This window comes from Lissotriton helveticus, chromosome 4_1 (assembly GCF_964261635.1).
Source record: "Lissotriton helveticus chromosome 4_1, aLisHel1.1, whole genome shotgun sequence".
Classification (NCBI taxonomy): domain Eukaryota; kingdom Metazoa; phylum Chordata; class Amphibia; order Caudata; family Salamandridae; genus Lissotriton; species Lissotriton helveticus.
Window position 1 is genome coordinate 1,280,117,195 of NC_136063.1, and position 14,783 is coordinate 1,280,131,977.

Here is a 14,783-nt window from a genome sequence, read left to right on the forward strand (position 1 = left end):
AGAAGTCGCAAATGATCCCCCGACACACGGTGGTTCTGCGGTGGCATGGCTGGAGGAATCCCCTCGAAGAGGAGGGAGTAGCCCCTTCGGACGATTTACAGCACCCACCTGTCCGAAGTGACAGTGCACCAGTGGAGGTGGTGATGGCGAACCCTGCCCCCCACTGGCGTCACATGGGCCTGAAAGCACGGACTAGGAGGGTTTAGAGGCGGATGCTGCGGGGAAAGGTGTGGACTGACCTCGCCGTTGTCCCCGACCGCCGGGACGGAGGTTCCCACGGCCGCCACCGCGTTGGGTATTACCTTGCGGAGCGTGGCTGGCAGCACGTGTGGGTACACCCCTTCCGTGGCCATGAAAGGAGTGAAAGGCAGCCGATTGCTGGCGCGGGCCGAGAGGCCCAAGGACTTGGCCGTAGCCCTGGAGTCCTTAAAGCGCTCAAGCGCATGGTCTGCCTTGTCACCAAAGAGGCGACGGCCATCAAACGGCATGTCCATCAGTGTGTTCTGGACATCGGCCGAAAAGTTGGCGGATCTCAACCAGGTGTGGCGTCTGACCGCCACCGTTGTTGCCATTGCTCTACCTAGTGAGTCGGTGGTATCCAGCCCACACCGGATAGAATATTTGGCTGCATCCCGGCCCTCCACAAGGGCTTGGCCGAGTTTGTCCCGTACCTCCAACGGACACTCTGGCAGCACTTCCGCAACCGTATCCCACAGAGAGTGGGTGTAGCGGCCCAAGAGGCATGCGGTATTGGAAGACCGCAGTCCCACACTAAGGGACGAGAAGATCTTTTTACCGTACTGCTCGTACCTCTTGGATACCCTGTCCGGCGCCGCCGACGGGAATGCGGTCTGGGAATTGGAGGCCTGGATGACCAGGCTCTCGGGGGTGGGATGGGTGGACAGGAAACATGGGTCGCCCGGGGCTGGGCGATGGCGTCTGGCCACGTTCCTATCTACGGGCGAACCCGTAGCAAGCTTGGAACAAGTGCCCAGAAGAACGTCGGTCAAGGCCTCATTAAAGGGCAGCAGAGGCTCGGCCGAGCTTGACTGCGGTTTAAGGACCTCAGTGAGGAGATTAGTCCTCACGGCCGCGACGGGGAGCTCAAGGGCCAAGGCCTTGGCAGCCCTCATCAACACCACACTGTAGGTTGCCCCCTCCTCCGAAGCCATGGTAGGAGGGGAGACAAAACCAGTGTCTGGAGAGGTGTCCAGGCCACTGGCCTCCCCAAGGTCTCCTGCCCAGTCCTCATGAGATTGCCACTCTCGGGTCAGAGGGTCCTCAGACCCCTCCCAATCCCCTTCATCACCCATCTCCTGGTACTCAGGGTTCTCAATCAATGGGTCCTGTTCATAGAAGTGAAACTCCCCAAACGACGTCTGGAGCGGCACCCATCGGGCCGTCCCGACGTCGGAACAGGAACGAAGGAGGAATCGGGGACGGCGCCGGAGGCGACACCTGATGGTCCGATGCCGGGGAGGTCGTAAGGTCCCAGATCCCGAAGAAGGTCTAGCGGAGTCCCGCGGCGCCGGGCCCGAAGGCGCCGGCGGCGCCGGGACCGCTGGACCCTGCGGCGCCGGGCCCGAAGGCACCGGCGGTGTCGTGATTGTGGGGCCCTGCGGAACTGTTAGGTGTTTGGTTTAGTCCTCTTTCAGTGACCATGTTTTGACATCACATGATCCTCCAGGAATGATATAAAAGTTTGTCCTACCTTTACTTCCCTGCTTGTTATTGCCTTTGTGTGGGTTCCTGGTTTCTGATTGCTGATTGCGGATTTTGTGCTCTCCCTGAGTCTTTCCTGTGGTCCTCACGGGCTCGTGAGGATTATTGTTTTCCTTTCAAGACTCCTTGTTACTTTTTGTCTGCCCCAATATCATTTTCCTTCCCTTCCGTTTTTTCCCTGTTCCTGGTGTAGCTAGTTAGTTGTCCTGCCCTATTATCCCCTTTTTTTTCCTGACAGTATTCTAGTACGTGTGAACAGGGGCTCCTGTTTACCTTTTCCTTTTGTAACGTTTTTGTTACGTTAGGTAGCGGAGAGTGTTGGAAGCGGAGCGTTTTGCTTGGAGCTTCTGTGTTGCTCGTAGCGTCCCGCTTTTCTATCCGCTCCATATCGTTGTATGCGGAAGTGACGATTCTTTGGGTCATTCCGCATCTAGAGTCCCATTCGAGTGCCGGGATAGCCGGTTCAGCTTGCCGGTCCCTGTATATGATTAAGCGTTCACTATCGAGTGGATGTTAGGGTTTTTTTTTTACACATGCCAATGACTGGGCATGATATGTTTTTTCCCCTAATCACCCATTTAAGAAAGAGAGACACCTTTTTAACACTGAAATCATCTTGAGGAGTCCAAGTGAGAAGTTTTTGGATTCGCTCCCTTCTGATGCCCAGTATCTCCGCGAGGCAAATCCTGCAACAGCTATTGGTAAGCAAGGGTTATTGTGGTGGCAGGATATGGTCACATGTATTTGGGTATTCTAGGATTGATACATTTACTGTGAGGTGTGTTCCTTTTGTTTGAATAGGTGCAGAAGCGTGGAGGAGGGAGCAGTGCCCTTTCATTCCAACGAGGGTAGAAGACTTGGTGTCTCCTCATAAACCACCCTCTTTTCAGGTCCATCGGCACACTCATAGTTATAGTTCTGTGAGTGGCATAGGGGAAGGGGATTGGTGCATACGTCGTCCCTGCAGTGAGTGGGTCGAGTGGGTGGAACCCAACAGGCGCCGGGCCCAAAGGCGTCGGCAGTGTCGGGGCCGAAGCACCCGACGGCGTCGGGGCCGAAGCCCCCGACCCGCTAGAGGCCCCAGACGGGTCCGCTGGGCCCAAAGGCGCCGCGGAGCCCGTCGGAGGAGAGAGTTTCCTCATGGCCATGAGGAAGCGCTCGATCTCCTAAGACCTCGCGTCTTGCCCAGAGACCGGAGGGTGTGGAGCTGGACGCGGCGCCCGTCACTCCGACGGAGCCGCGTGGGTGGTGTCACCCGAACCCCCGGCAACATCGCACGAGCATCGGGGGGAGTCCGAAAAGCGATGACGCCTCTTGGACTTCTTGTGCTTCTTACCTGATGACGACTTCGACCCGGAGGAGTGCGGCCTACTCTCGGAACTGTGGTGGCTCCGAGCCCACGACCTGTCCCTCGACCTCCCATGGGACCGAGACCTCTCGCGGCGCGGGACCGACTGCCGGAGTTCGAGTCACCTGCGGCTTTCGAAGAGAGGGCCCGGCAGTCGGAGCAGGCCTTGTCGTCGTGGTCGACGCCTAGACAAGTTAGGCACAGGTGGTGAGGATCCGTGACCGACATCGTGCGGTCGCAATCCTCGCAGTGCTTAAAGCCAGGCCTCCCTATGGCACCGATCGGAGTCGTAAGACTTCGAGAAATGATCAAAATGATCCAAAAAGTTAGTCAAAAATTGACTAAGGGTTACTGCTTTTTCCAGATCTGCGCTTGCTGGCGCGGAAAAAAGAAGAACTGACGTCAGCACGCGGAGGCGGCGTCTAAGTACTCCGACGACGTCATCACGGCGCCCACGACGACGGACGCGGAGCCGCAGACGACGCCTACCGACGCGCAAGGGTACTGCTACGCAAAAGTTTCCGGATCCAGTCTGACACCTGGGGATATTCTAAGGTAAGGAATCTAATACTAACGTGTCTCTTTCAGATACAGTTTATATTCAAGACGTCAAAGTATTTCTCTCTAAAATAATATTTTCCATGTGCTAGAAACATAACTGACCACTTCAAACATCATATTGACACCCAAGTATAACCTGTCTTTTAAACGTGTTTTGTGAAATAGCCTAACCTTATCTTTGTAATAATAACTTAGTAGACATTGGTTATTCATGATGTTAAGAATTCTGATATAATGTGCTTTAGGAGTCAGAGAAGCTGTATTGTAACCTGTGTGATGCTAATTTAGCAAAAACAGTAGGCCTAAATTGTATTTCCAATTCGTTTTTCTGACTAGCATGTTACTTTATTTTTGCTTGTACTGTGAAACGTTGCATGCATTTGTTTTCCCACTGCAGGTGAACAAGACATCGTCAGTTTAGAGAGGGGTCCGTTGTTTAGACGATAGCTGGGCCTGGGAAGGAATATGATAACAAAGCAAGGAGGAATTCTGGTGGGAGAATGAGATGGGACCAAGGACATGCGGGAAGTTTACTGTGTGAAGCAGGAGGTGGAGAAAGAATACTATGAAGGCCTCTGGGATAATGGAAAGTTACTCAACTGTTTTGGGTGGTGCCTGCTCTGGATGGTTGCTTTTGTACTAATGAAGTTAGGGGCAGTTAACACCTCTCTTGCAGCTGCTTTGAGGTACAGACCTCTCTTGGCGATTGTGGCATTAGGCTACATGACCTCAGTTAGAGTTTCCATAGGACGACTGATGGCTGACACCTTTTGTGTTTCCTTTGAACATTGCTTAGTCTAGATTTTCCCTTTAAGTAGTTAGGGATAGTTAGGGAATTTAGGGAATTTTTTTTACTTTTAAAGAGTTCAATGCAATCTAAATAACATTTTTTCTTCTAATAACCTATGCAGCAATAACTAATAATAGTTTTCTTTTTGTTATATATGGTGAATCGGTTCTAGAGATTTGGCTTCAACCTATTTTCTTTGTAGTTTTATACTATCATGTTAAGAGTGATATCTGAATCTGTTCCAAAATTTACAATAAGCTGACTAACCAGCAATTGTTTGTGGATCTGAGTTTCTGAAGTTTTTGTCCCAAATAAGCTTGAGTTGGGAACTTCCTTACCTCTCATGCTGCTTAAAAAGAACCATTGACCCAAAATTTGAGAGGACAACATTTCAAGCTAGCATTACTCCCATTCACCAAAAATAGCAGCAAGACTGTTGCTCGAAGACAGGTCAATATTTTTTAAAGAGTTTTCATTATTATTCAAGTATCAATACTGTATCCTCAATATATTTTAATTTTCATAATTTTTAACACTTTTGCAATATTTTAATCAAACTTGCTATCAGAATAAATCATTTTTTTTACCATGCCTTTGTTTGCCACTAATTTCATGTACAAGTTTGAGAAAGAGAACATCATGCATTACACAGAGTGAACAGACCATGTTTTGCGGAGAAGGTTTAGCATGTAGAACTCCCCAAAAAGAAAGTCTGTTCAATGAAGTTATTGAGTTGGATTTTAAAATAGACAAGTGCAGTTTAGAATATCAAAAGTTTTAAGCCTGAATTTGGAAACGATCATCTGAGGAAGAAGGCTACGAGCTTCCAAATACATAGATAACTAAATCGTTTTCTTCAAGATTGTGAAATAATTCCGAACCATCATGTTTAAAGATATTGTGAAAGTTAACTGAGAAAGAAATATAAGGGTACAATATTGTCAACTAATTGATAAAGAAGATTGTTTTCAAATATTGACTGGTTTACCAGCAAAAGTCCTGTAACTTTAGTGGATAAGAGTGACACCACTGAGCTTTCTCACAAAGTTTATTAGAAAGACACAAGAAGTCGGACAGGCAGCCAGATAGCCCGTAACCATAACCACCTAAAGACATTGCTGATGCCTTCTAATTTGTATCACAGAATTGACTTGTTCTAGTGATTTGCATATATGAATTTTGTAGAGGGCTTTTTGGCTGCCAAGATGACCTCGGGTAATTTATCAGGGAGCAAAAGTTGTCCAGCTGGTACAGCTCAAATGCCATTCTTGCAGCTTCAGTCACCAGGGAATGGGGTGGAGGATTTGACAATCCTGCTGTGAGAGGAGTTCCACCCCGTACAGGAGTGGAATAGGAAGCAGACTGCCAATAGATCAGTGCGCCACATCCTCCATGCATAATCTGGTGTGATCAGGATAATCCATGCCCAATTCTCCTGCAGCTTCTGCAGTACTTTAGATATAGGACGGCATTGGCGGAAAAGCATACAGCAGGCCTAATGACTAGTTAAACCTGAAAGCATCCCCCAGGGAACCATTCAGAGGGAAGTGTATGACACAAAATGGAAGACTTTCCCTGTTCTGGGCCAAGGTGAAGAGATCCATGGATGGAAACAGCTATAGAAGGACGATCTTCATCACTTCAGGACACAGCTCCAATTGCAGGTCTTCCAGTGAGAGATGGCAAAGCACCTGACTTTTCATTAAGGAAGCCTGCAAGAATAATCGCTACAAAGAAGATTACACATCAGTCTATACATCCCCTCAAGTAAATAGCCTCCTAGCACAGTCTACAGCCTCATACCGCTCTGTCTGTTGACATTTTGGATGATAGTGGTATTGTCTAAGAGAATAAGAATGTTGCTTCCAAAGATGGAAGGGAGAACAGCTTTGTTGTAAGATGGACCACAAGACGGAGCAGGAAAGGCCTTCAAGCATGCTGTGTCTAGAGCAACCCCTAGGAAGGCCGGCCACTGTGTAAGAGAGAGGCATGACTTCTTGGTGTTGATGGTGAAACCCAAGTTGGATTTTGCACTGAGGACAATGTTTGGACTACCAGAGTTTCAGGGGGCTAGGTGGGAGGACAACATTTGGGTTCACCTAGAACAGGCCTATGTTAACTGGCTACCATCTTGTGGGCTGGTGGACATGGAGAGGGTTTTTCCCATGCAACCACCCTCCTCCATTATTGAGAACGACAGCTGACAAACCCCATTCAAAATATTAGACCTCACCACTGCAGAGGTTAAGGTCCAATAATGGCAAGGCTTCAGCTACTTTCCATACCACAGTTGTAAACAATAAACCTTTTCTGAAAAAGAGCTAGAGAGGTAGGAGATGTCCCTCTCTGGTGAAGTATCAAGGCCACTCACATTTTGTAAGCCCATACACAATCCAGCATCACCTTATAGTGGGAAAGTTGCCTATCAGCACCCTGAATCATCATTTCTTGCGCCATGGACCTTATCGGCACTTCGAGGGCATGAATCACAGCCAAATGACTCCTCCATTCAGGTTAATCTTAGTCCTAAGAAGATGGCAAGGAAACATCATTGAACAGGGGCGGCTCAACCGTAATGGCGGAGGAGCCTCGTCCCACTGCCAGCAGAGGATAAATAAAAATATTATAACACATTATTCTCATTTTTATTTATCGCTATCTGAGTTAATTATGTCCGATTGGTGGGGCAGGGCTGGGCCAGTGCAGGGAAGAGTACTGTGAACTTATAAGTGCGCATGTGTGTTTGGCTGGCTGTCCTAGGCTGGCCAAACGCGTATTAACACTTCTGTTTCTCCAACTTGATTGTATTGTACAGCCAAGTTGGAGAAACCCCTCAGGCTCCCAGGAAGCATCTGAACAGCAAACGAGGCTACTTATACCAATCCTGGAATGCTCTCATGCTAGAAAGCAGAGTTTGGATTGGGTTGGGAGCCTGTGCTCTGAGAGACCATCCCCTTCTGGCTTCTGGGACGGAGTAACAAGGTAGCCAGCTCCCAGAGCAGAGCAAAGCAGCAGGTAAGTGGTTTTTATTTTTTTATTCTCCAACCTCTCCTCCCCCCCTCCCTTTCCCCCTCCGCCCTACCGGCTTTAATTGCCGGTAGCTGCCACTGTCATTGAAGTTCAGAGACAACCTTACTTGGCAAACAAACGTCTTCCAATGTAGACTTTGTTGAGAACTGTGTCATTGTCAACTCAGTACATGCTACCTGTATCAGCACCAAAGGAGGTTCTGATTAAATAGGGGACAGCAACTGGATAGGCTTCAATTTCTTTACGACACTGAAGGAGAGAAAGGCACAACTTAAGGAAATGTCTAGGTCAGTGCTGGCAAGAGGACTGGAACATGCTCCCTCTTAAAGGGCTGGTACAAAAGCAGTGATAAACACATCTTGCATCACAAGCCATATGCCTTGCCCTGCTCGGAGTCAGCCAATAGACCACTGTGGTCTCACCTTCGGCATCGTGATAGTTTGCAATCCAGAGGAAGAGGGGAGGGAGGGGGGGCGGGAGGACAGCACCATGACACCAAACAGTTTCAGAATGAGGATCATTTCCTCAGAATGACAACTATTTTGTGGTACTAGGGTGCTTTTAGTGTTTTTTTATTTTATTTTATATGGAAAACCTCTTGGGAAATTGTTATCTAACTGGTGATTTACAGTGGGTGAAGAAGATTACTTTGGTGTCTCCAAAAACAACATGGCATCCTGCTTCCTGCTCCCTGGTGGCCTTCTAGTGCATGGTAGCACAAGAATTGCAGGCCACAATGTTGTGTTCTGATCCCAGATAACACATGCAGCCATCATGCGGTTCATATAGGAACACCTTCTTGAGGTACTTGAGACATGACTTAAAATTTGAAACTTTGAAAAGATATTTTATTTAGTCCCTGCTGAAACACTGAGGAATTTCATTGATGAGACACCAAGAAAGTCTAGTGGAATTGAGAAGATGACCCATGGAAAAATATTAACTGATCCCCGTGCGCAATCTGGCACAATGTAATCAAGTGCCGTAATTCCCGGAGGTGGGGTTGTGGCTGAAGTTGCGTTATGCCACCTGGCGGAAAAGGAGAGAGATTCAGGGCCGGACTGGGAACTAAAACTGGCCCTGACCAAGTGCTCGGCCGCCCCCCTACCCCCCCTGGGGGTTGGGGGTGCAGCGAGCTCTTTGCCAGAGCCGGTTTTCAGCCGATTTTGTTACAGGGCTGATTTTGCAGCTATGCCCAACACCGGCCCCCACCCGTGAGGCGCACCGGGGGAGTGCCCGGTGCCCGCTATGCCAGTCCGGCCCTTGAGAGATTGCTGGGAAAACGCTTTTCCGGACAAGTGTGACACCAGAAAGAATAATTCATAGGGTGAAGAATCTGTGTGAAGGTGTATTAATCAGAAAACAAAAGATCCCATTGTAGTCACTGGCATTATTTATTTTATTTATTTATTTGTGGGTTTATACCGCGCTTGAATCGACCCCGAAGGAGTATCTCTGCGCACAAACACCAGTAGCAGATGGAAGAGAGCAATCATTTAAAGATGGGCTAATTCCGGAACAGGAAAGTTTTCAGCTTTTTCCTGAAAGTCAGGTGGTTCGAACACTGCCTGAGCATAAGAGGAAGCTTATTCCATAGTACAGGACCCACCACTGACAGAGCTTTGCCGCCCTGTCTTGTCTTTTTTACAATAGGCACTCGGAGGAGGAGCTGATTGCTAGATCTGAGGGTACGAGCGGGATTATATGGCACAAATCTTTCTGCCAGATATGAAGGACCTAGTCCATGTAAACTCTTATGGATTACCCAACATGTCTTAAATGTAACCCTTTGGCGAACTGACAGCCAGTGTAGCTTATCCAAAAGACGTTTTGAGGGGGATCTGGGAGCGGCATTAGGGACCAGCCTAGCAGCGGTGTTTTGTACCACTTGAAGTTTAGTTAATACTCCGTCGTTGGCCGATGCCAACAGCCCTTTGCAATAGTCGAGGCGACTAAGCACCAGGGCCTGCACCAAGGTTTTTCTGGTGGAATCGGGGAGTAGGGGGAACACTTTACGGAGGAGACCTATAACTTGGAAACAGGATCCCACTATGTTGTTTCCATGCTGCTTTAGGGATAGCTCCTTGTCCAATCGTACCCCCAGATTCTTCACCACCTGTTTGGGGTCGGGAATTGGGCCCAAGTCTGATGGCCACCAATCAGGGGTCCATAAGATTTTGGCCTCCCCGAAGAGCATGACCTCAGTCTTACCCACATTAGATTGTAGAAAGTTCGAAGACATCCACTGGGCGACTGCCTTCATGCCATCGGAGAAGGATGTTTTAGTGGAAAAGGGTCACATTTTCATTCAAACAAAACAAGTAAAAACGTGAGGGCTCCAGATTCTGCGTCTGTGAAAGTGTGGAATAAAGGAAATGCTATCAATGCCTGCGGTGCATCAAATGAATCCACTACATCAATAATGTGCAAGTCATGTGGTTACACATCTGCTGTTTGACAGTACTGCCTCATATGGGTGAGATGGTTTAGTATTGAATGAAGTGAAGAAAAAAGTAACATGCTTGTAAAGAAAATACTGGTACCTCCATTAATCCTACAGCATTCCATTTGGACCAACGTGGTGCTTTCCAACTGTCACATTAAGTTGACTTCATTACTAAATGAGGTCAGCAAGCAGGTTATCTCAAAGTTGTCAGGTAAGCTACAGCAGTAATCTGTACCTGAACATTGTATTTTATTATTAGAGACAGGTCCATGTATGTTAACAACAGCCCTGACTACAGCCCAGCAGAAGTGTAATTACAACCACCAATCTAAGTACCTGCAGATTTATGGGAAAAGACAGCTTTCGGGCAGTCCGTAGTTAGTGGGAGACATCCTAGTGGGACACTGGAAGACATAGCCTGTGTGCCATCTTGGGGATCCCCATAGTCAAGAACACGAGCAGTTGCAAGTGGGAGGAAGCCGGCAAACTCCATGCCCCAGTGAGCAACCCAACTCACCAAGAGGCAAGGCAATTAAACTGCACACTTTCGGACCACTTAGCAAAAGACCAGGACGACACACAAAGAGGTGGGGATAGAAATAATCTTCTACAGAAAAAGCCAATTAAGAGGGTGGAGAGTTGTCGTCAAAACTTACTCCCTCCATACCACGCTGCTCTCGAAGACCTCTGCTTTGCTGAGCTGGACAACCGTCCCTTAAACTATAGCCAGGATCTCATGGTTTGAACCCCTAGTATGGCACTGGAAAGCCTGTCATTAGAGGTTACACAGTTTCCATAGAACAATGTTTTAAGGACTACTCGGCTGTCATTCAGATGTAATTAGAAGGGTCTCTTGAATGTATGCACAGAAACCAAAAGGCTATTCTTGTATTCTTGGTGGCATCAATCATGGACAATTTCCTTTTTTTTTATTTATTTTTTTTACTTTGGGCTCCACCACCACGTTGAATGTTGATGTATGCAGTAGCAAACTTGTGCGATCTACGCTCAAATAGCCCCACAAATCATATGCACTGATGGACCTTTGTGATATCTACAGAGTCCCAGTACATCCTTACCATCAAGGTTCATCATGAGTTTGCATTTGCAAAGGTGCAAAAATAACAGGGACCTTCATTATCATTTTATTCATGTAGTACAAATCTGCTTTGATGCAGCGACTGAGCCAAAAATAGTTTTTTTTGGGGGGTTGGGGGGGGGTGGAGGACCTGTCGATGGAAGGGAGGTCTGCTCCCTTGGAGGATTGGGAGAATGGTACAGCCTGAATTATTTGGGCTATTTTGGGGCTCAGTTGTTCAATTGGACTTCATAACTATATATGCTGCCATTTTGCCCTTATCTATCTTTCTCTCCTTTAGGGAAGATTACCCAATGGTCGTTTGCCCCAAGAGAATTGCGTTATTCCCTCCCACCCTCCCCATTTTTGGTTACTTAGAGGGCCACAAGGCTCTTTTCTTGTTTCACCCAATTTTTCTTTTGTGGATAGCTTTACGTGTAGGTGGGCAGCAACTTGATTCTGTGTGTTGTCGCTTGGAGCAAGTGCGTGTCGGTGGGTTGACATGGATCTAAACAGGAATTGAATGGTATGCTGTAGCTATGCAGATCGTTAGATATTAATAGATGTAGGTCAAGATGTAGGAGGATTAAGAGTTCAACTATTAATAGCAGGGTAGTACTTAGGAAAATATTATAAATATGTAAGGGGCGGGTATTTTAGGGGTGGGGTGTAGTGACAATAGAAGTTTTTGTGAATAGTGAGTTTTCGTTTTGTAAAGGCAAAGGTCTAAGGTTTAATGTTGTGATGTGCACTGTCTTTAATAAAGTGGCCATTTCCACACCAAAAATACGAGTCTCTGTCTCGGCTGCCCCCTTTCTCCCAAATGATAGAGTGGGGAATGGGGGCAACAGGAATAGACCCGATGATTAGATGTCTGTGAGGAGGTGGTCTTAAAGCAAGCCAAAAGAAGTGTGAATGAATTACCACTCGCCTCTAGAGGTGCTAGACTTGGACTGAAAAACACCTTCTAAAGCTCTTGCTTTTTAGTTAGTTTACAGACCGATGTCCATTGTTTGCTATACTTTATTACGATTTTGTTAGCTGAACAGCCACTAGGTAATATATGTACCAATTACGTTGAATGGCAGCATTGTCAGTGACGTAGCCAGCGTGTCAAGAGCCTTAGTGCAAAGAAAGAAACTGAACTGTGGAATAGAGCAATATTCATGGCTCAGTGGGCCCCTCTGTTGCAGCTCAATGGAAGCTAGGCCCATGAGCATTTTTCCTGTGAACAGAAGATTCCTATTTTATGGGCTAGGTATAAAGTCTTCTTGTCTCTAGACTATTTGTTAGAGTTTTCGTGAAACGCATGTTCCTCTAACTAAAACTCTAGCGTTTTGCTACGGAGTTGCTAATAGTAGCGATTCTGCTCTTTGCTCACACTGTGTGTCACTGGTAGCAGCGCTCGTTATTCTTAGTGCTGTAGAACGCACTTAGCTAGGTGCACCTGATTTCGGCATGCTGCATTGGCTGCTGGATATTTTCATTCCCCTGTCTTTGTCTCAGTCTCTCTTTATCGCCATCTGTCTAACTTAATCTGTGTCCATCTGTCAGTTTCTGCCTGTCTCCATCCATCTGTCTAGTGCCACCACCTGGGGCTCTATTTGTGACTGTCTTTCGCCAGGTCTATTTTTCTACATTTATGTCAGTCTCTGCTCAAATCTGTATCTAACTCCTTCTCAATCAGGGTCGAACTGTCCTTGCGGGCACCGGGCATTCTCCTGGTGGGCTGGAAGGGTGGGATCCAGTTTTTAAGCAGTGGGGGCCGTTTTTGTTACAGGGCCCAGTTTTGCAGTCAGTGCTTAATTTGAGCAGGTGCTTTCAGGTGCTCAGCACCGGCACTTCTTTCACAGGGCCGGGGTTACAATTTCTGACCCTGCAGGTGGTGGTCTAAATATTAATTGTTCAAATTCAAAATAAAAAGAATAACATACATTGCATGATGACTGGCTGGTAAATGTTCATAGAAAAACCAAAGGTGGTGATGTTCATAGACAGGACAGCATACGCCTGCCTGGTCCAGGCAGGCATGATTGTGTATCACCACGTTAGTGATGATGTCATCACGCCGATCACAAATCCAAGAAGTCATCGACAAACTATGGCTTGCATTCTATTCCCCGAGATTAATGCACCCTGCCACTGCCTTAACCTAAGCCTCCCATTGGATAATTGTAGCTGGGGGCTAGCTCATGACGGAATTGAGGCAAGGAAGCTGCAAGAGCGCATTTAGAACTTGGGAGTGAGGGCTCTTGGGGAAGAATAAACAAAAGTAAGTGTGGACTTTCCAGTTCCTGCGTAGCCAGAGTAGCTTATCCTGCAGCCCTGCATTGCTGCTATCCTCAACGTGCTCGATGCGGCTGTGGCCCAACACAACTTTTGTGCGCAATGGCGTCACCTGTAGAATCTGTGCGCTGCACCCCAGCATAGTAATTGCTGAGCGTGCGCGAGTCCAGTAGGCACCACAGCCATACTTACCGGCATTGGCAGCATTACGGCTGGGGACAATGCCTGTGCTGCAGCAGGCAGGGTCACAGCAAGCTGAGCAGTGGATGCCGATGCCGTCAACATCCCTGGACCTACTAATTACAGGCAGCACTAGCAGTGACATCACCTGCTGTGCTCGAGCAGCCATCTGCTCCGCAATAAACCCAGTCATACCCCACTGATTAATATTTGCAAAAAAAGCATTTTCATTTGGTGTACATTTTGCTTTTGCACTCGGTGTAGGTAAGAAAGTAAAACACACCATCTTCCACTTCTTTAGGAATGACAACAGGAAAACACAGAGTTCAAAATAGCAGGGACATGTACAGGCTGACGACAGGGTCACAGGCAGCAGCAGTGTTATAGATGTGAGAGAGAGCAGGAATAAAGAGGAGAAAGAAACAAGAGGAGAGCGAGAAGACGCAGCTAAGTAGAAGAAAAGGAGAGCAAATAAGATTCAAACAGAAAGCAGCCATGATGTGAAGTAGAGAACATTAAGAAGAGAGAAGATAGAATGAAAGGATGTAGAGGACACGAATAGGAAAAATAGCAGACAAATGATAAAACTGAGACACAGCTAATCACTGTTAGAAGAGTGATAGTAAAGAGCTAACATCAAGGGCGAAGAGAGCAGAGCATGGATAGAAGTGAAGAGGAAAAGGGGCAGGGCAAGAATGTATAGAGGGCAAACCATAAACACAGGGAATAAGGTAACCCACCGGGTGTGACAAAGATGATAGAAAACAATTAGAGAGGTGAGAGGATAGACACTTAGAACAAAGACTTAGGGGACAGACAACAGATCAAGGTTAGAAGATAGAGACTGAGGCAGTTAGAGTGTTGAAAGTGGGGCTCACCCGAGGAAGAAGTGAGGTGTGGCCTCCTCGGCAAAATTTTTAGCACCTACACTTCTTTTTTTACAAATTAGCTGCTGTATGGGCCTCCAGTAACAAAAGCGCCAGCAGTGCTAAAGCGAAAGCCAGTTCGGCAGAATTAACAGGGCTGGTTTGTGTTCCTTATCTCAATATTGGCCTCCAGCTAGGGTCTGTTGCTGTCAGTCCGCTTTTATAGATCGGTCTGTCCATTCCCATCTGCGCTTACCTACCTGTCGGTTCTGTCGCGTCAGTCTCTCTATCTCTAGTCTATCTGCTTGTCTAGGTCTGCCTGCATGTGTTTCAGCTGTCTGTCTCTCTGTCTTGTGTTTGTCTGCATAGTCTTTGTTTAATCTAACTCACCTAGTCACTTTCAACTTTCACTTATAAACATCCTTCTGTGTTTCCAAAAATATTTAGAAAATTTTTTCCTGTCTGCACTATTTACA

General features: G+C 47.3%; 1 protein-coding gene across 1 annotated transcript in view; it reads right to left on the minus strand.

Moving 5' to 3' along the window:
- Window positions 1–14,783, minus strand: part of SYCP2L (synaptonemal complex protein 2 like) — a 1,302,345-nt gene that overhangs the window by 572,272 nt on the left and 715,290 nt on the right. The gene's annotated exons all lie outside the window — the stretch shown is intronic.